Raw genomic sequence first — 5,446 nt, forward strand, 5'->3', positions numbered from 1 at the left:
GGGAATCCGTGGCTTGGTGGCTATCCAATGGAAAGGGACCCAGGATCACCATATGTTGTGAGAGGAAGCACTTTGGGCCTGCGGAAGTGGCAGTCATTGGACTTTGGGGGGAATCCGTGGCTTGGTGGCTATCCAATGGAAAGGGACCCAGGATCACCATATGTTTAGTGCCTCGATGACCCCCTTGTGTTTATCTGACAGGTTTTGATCTGCTGGGCAGGGATCTGCACTTGTAAGAATTGATCCAGGAAGTTTTCCATTGGCACCAAGCCCCATGCTCAGGGCAAACAACGCTCAAACCATTAGGAGATGGAACCGTGCAGGGCAATACCTCCTGGGATGTGCGGCTCGCATACCGACAGTATCTGGAGTTCTGTGTTATTGGAAAAATTGTTATTATCAATGAATCACCTTAGACCCCAGGGGGATAATTGGCAATTTTTCTTTTTTGTTTTCTTTGAGTTTTTGTTTTCCTGCCTTTTGTTTGTTTGCTGGTTGGTTTGTTGCTGTTGTTGATGGTGGTCATCTCATGGGGTTCTCTTTTTGTCATCAGATGATGTCCAGAGTAAACCAGAGTCATGCATAACCTGTGGACAACCCCAGTCTAAGAACAGTTAGTTCTGATAACCTGGCCCTGCTCAATACTCACCTTCATCAAACAATCACTGAAGACGAGGGTGCTACAGCAAAGTGTGGTGAAGAAAGCAGATGGTGTCTGGCTATCAATTCGAGCAGTGTCTGGGGTCTTAAAGGTTTGTGTTCAAACAAGCAGCTATCTAAGCAAGGAGTCAACTAAGTCCACAGGGAAGAAGCACACCAACCTGAATGATCCAAAGATGACAATAACAAAACACAAATACGATGAAGGGAAAAGTATCAGAGCTTAAATTGTGAACAACCAATTTGTAGAAGGCTATGGAGGACAGTGGGAGCCCAAAACCCGTCTGCAGAGCACCTATTCAGATTAAGCGTCAAGCAGACCCCCTCTGGCCACAGGCAAGGGCCTCAAACAGCATTACTATCAGACAGAGATCATTGTATACTTGATTATGCTGGATCGAACTTGATACTTCTTTAGTTGACCTTGCTCTTGACCCAACCTGAATTTGTTCTAGATCCAAGTATTTCTAGCTTGGTCCGTGACAAAAATTTCTTCCTTGGCTGTTTAAATATGGTCTTTTCTTTCTTATCCATTATTTGTATTTTTATGTTTATATTATGATTATTTTATCCTTGCCACAAAGGAAAAAGAAATAAATGCTCTAAAATTGATTGTATAACTTGCTTTAATATGATTGAACTATTTGATTGTATGACATGTGAAATATATGCCATAAAACTCATTTAAAAAAACTTACCATTTCGGAAAATCACAGGGGCAGTCCTAACCTGTCCCATCAGGTCACTATGAATCGACACTGGCCCGATGCAATGAACTGGCATCTAACTATGTAGGAGATACCATTGAAAATGTGGATCCATTAAACTGCTACTTAAAACCAAATGGAAATTTGATTTTAAAATATGAAAATGAAGTGGGATTTTATTTTATTTACTTACATCTTGATTATTGAAGTTTCTCCCTAAAAAGTTTTCATTTTAAACACTTATTGATGTAATTTGTGTTGGCTTTATTCTTTATTATATTTAATTGTATCCTTTCTTTTATCTTTATATTTGAATACAAAGATATTCAAGTTGACTAATTGATGCTAATGTGGATGGTTTCAATTTATTAGTATATAAGAAATATAATATTTTTCTATAATTTTATTTATTTTGATGATACTTTTCATTATGCTATTTATTCCATATATAATATATATAATCATGAATTACCATTTTCATACATTTAATTACTTTATTATAAAAGTAACAAAAGTTAATAGATAGAAGAGATTTCATTTTTTACAAATGAGGAATAGAGAAATGGATATATTATAATAATAACTGTAAAAAGGAAGTGTAATAATCAGTGAAGTGTATATTTATGTCTCTACTCATTTTTACATGGTTTCAAATTTTATTTGTATTAGTTCATATTAGTTTTACCATGTAAAAAACATGGTAAAAATTAAAAAACAAAATCTGTGCCTTCTAGAAAACATCTAATTATTTGATATTAATGTATTACAGTAAAATACCTCTCATTTTTGCTTGTCCTTTACCAACAAGTTAACATTTAATGTTTGAAGAGCTATAATGATAAATTTAGCAAGTGTTCAGTATCCCTTTTCTTAATTTCTCTTTTTTGAAGTTTCATTTATACTCAGACTTCCTGAATTATCTGTTTGTCATCACCCTGGTATATTTCAGCTTATTACATGAGCTTTCCTCCAGTTATTTTGCCCATGTGAGTTTAGTCCTGGGATGTGATAAAAATAATAACTCCCTTACGGAGCCCTCTTGGTGATGTTGGGATAAAACTGCAAGGTGCGTGGTTCAAACACATCAGCTGATGGCAGGGAGTTTGATTTGTTGGGTTTTGGTCACATGGTGTTGGGCACCTAATAAGCACTTAATGAGTATTAGGTATGATGCTACTACTGTTGCTTCTGACAACAACAATGGCCACAATAATGCATGTATTCAAGCATTGTATCTATTTTGTAAAAAAGTGACCTTTAAAAACACTTCATGATTGATCTCTGGAGGTTTATACCATTTATAAGCACATCAACCATGTGCTTGTTGGCAGTTGCCAACCAGTTGATTCCAACTCTTGGCGCCCCCATGTGTGCAGAGAAGAACTGCTCAGTCAGGCTTTCTGTCTGTGGCCTTTCTGATGCAAATCACCAGGGCTGTCTTCTGAGACAAGGCAGCCAGATAATAAATGACAACAATATACCTTGAATTCCGAATGTGTTAGTCTGGGTGGACTAGAGAACAAATCCAGGGAGACTCATATGTGTATAAGAAAGAGGTTGATATACAAGAGCAATTGAACATTGAGCAAACATTCCTGCCCAGTCCAGATCAAGTCCATAAATCCAATATTAGCCCATATGTCCGATACCAATCTATAAAGTCCTCTTCAGGCTCATGAAATACATGCCGCATGCAGGAGGATCACAGGTCAGTGGGTTGGAAGTCTTGTGGATCCAGTGGTGTTGTAAGCATCTCAGTTCTGGCTTCTCCAGCTCCAGAGGCCTGGTTACATCAGGGTAGACCCATGTGGCTTCTCCAGCTCCCACAGTGTAGTGCCATGTGTTCTGTCAGTAGAGTGTATCTCAGGGAGTGAGCAGAGAGAGAGTCTCTCCCACCTACAAGGAGGGAATACAGGAGTTCCCAGAATCCTCATGAGAAGTCCATGCCCACACAGAGGCCTCATCTGTTATATCTTGATTGACAGATTAGACTCCACCCCTTCACTCTCCAACCGACAATAGATTTCCACATATAACTACCACACTGTAATCTTTGACTTTGTTCTACTCTACTCTACCATTTCCTCCTATTTTGTGTTGATTTACTGCTATCTTCATTTTCAGAGGCCTGCCCCACAGAAATTCAAATAGTTCAGCCTGTAGGAGGTCTTGAGCATCTGTACTAAGGCCCTAGGCTCCATTTGACATCTGTTAAGACTCTGGTGCTGTTAGTTGCCATCAAGTGGATTTGGACTTGGGCTGACCAACTGTGTGCAGAGAGAAACTGTTTCATAGGCTGTTTATTATTGAGACCTCACAGAAGGTGATCATTGACTTTCTTCCATGGCCCCTTTGGTCTGCCAGACTTTTACTGCGAAGTTGTGATGGTTAGGAATCGGGTCAACTAGACACTCCAGGATAGGGGCGGAGCCCAGTCTGTCAACTGGATGACACCTCCTTGGTGTCATACGCCTTTGTGTATAGGAAAGAGAAACCTAACAGAGTCAAATCCTCTTGGCTCTCCACCCTCTGCTAGAGTTGGATCTTGTATCTGGTTCCTAGATCCCCTGTGTGTCACCTGCTGATCCCAGGAGTTGTTAGTGGCCAACCAACAGTGGATTCATTTTACCAACTTCAGACCTTTGCATTCACCATCCTGTTCTTTCTCTGCTTTATCATCCTGTTTCCTGTTCAATAATTTCCAAGCATCAGGAGAAGCCTGACTTGAACCAGATTGCTCTTACCTAGTTCTACAACTGTGTAAGACATTTATTGATAGACATTTCTTTCTATATACAACACATACAAATGTCACTGGTATTGCTTCTCTAGAGTACCCAAGCAAACACATTTGTTGATTATTTATCCATTTGTACCACTCGGGGATTCCTTCTATTAACCGTGTTGTCATTGTTTTTAGGTGCCTTTGAGTTTATGTTCACACAGGGCCACCCAGGTGGCAGTGAAGAACTGCCCCATCGGTTTTTCTTTTACTGTGATATTTATGTCAGCATATCACCAGGTATTTCTCTCATAGAGCTGCTGGGTGGGTTTGAGCTGCAAACGTTATACTTAGCACCTGACTACTGAACTATTACACCACCAGGACTCCTCGGGTTAACCTTAAAATCCAGAATCTTAGGACCAGAGAACTATCCCTGAATCAGTTTAAAAGATTGATGACCAAAAACTGACATTGTCAACCAATGCTATTAATCAAACTTTTCCTCAACAATAGGGTACAATTTTTATTATCTGCAAATATAACTATATTTAATGTGTTTTCGAAAAATTCTAAAATAAAATATAAGCTACAGCAAAGAAATGACTCTTCTTTGCCAGCTAAGGTTATATCTGACCATTTGTGTTTGTAGAGCTTGGAGACCTGGCCCCGGGTGACGAAGGAGGGAAGTGCGCTCCACTTTGGGGGCTCTTTCAGTCGCTGTCCACGTGCCTCCTGATCCTGTTGTTGATCGTGAAACACATTCTGTGACTCCTGAGTGAATCCTGTTAATGCCGAATTGTATCCTTTTACTGCAACTCACCCCATACTGTTAAGTATAGTTCATGAGCTCTGTGAGAACGTACAGCAGATTCCCACGGGGCAGGGGGCGGCTGGTGTCAGAAACATTGGAGAAGCTAAAAACTAAAGATGCCCTTGAGCTCTGCTTCACAGGACACAGATGGGTGAAGATTCTGATTTGCCACAGTATGGCTGTCCTCAGGCATCGATGAGGAAATGGGCTCCAGGGTGCAGGAAACTCAGAAGCAATGAAACTGCAAGTTGCCGGTCTGTTCCCTGTCTCCTGGTCTCCCCCCACCCACGATCTTCAGCCCACCTTTCCCAGGGCTGCAGCTGAGGATCTCCTGGAGGCACCTCTCTCTCTGCCCATCCCCCCAGCTGAAGGTGACGTGTTTAAAAGCGTGAACTAAGTGTGAGTGCCAGAGCAAAAGTCAGAGATGCTGCAGTTGTTAGGTGACGTCATTGGCTCTGAGTCATTGCCCTCCTATTACGCAACAGAATGAAATCCTGCCTGGTCCTGAGCCAGCCTCAAATGGTTAAGCCCATTATTGTAGCC

Source organism: Echinops telfairi, unplaced genomic scaffold, assembly GCF_000313985.2.
Source record: "Echinops telfairi isolate 266 unplaced genomic scaffold, ASM31398v2 ScPeMD7_7424;HRSCAF=8462, whole genome shotgun sequence".
NCBI lineage: Eukaryota > Metazoa > Chordata > Mammalia > Afrosoricida > Tenrecidae > Echinops > Echinops telfairi.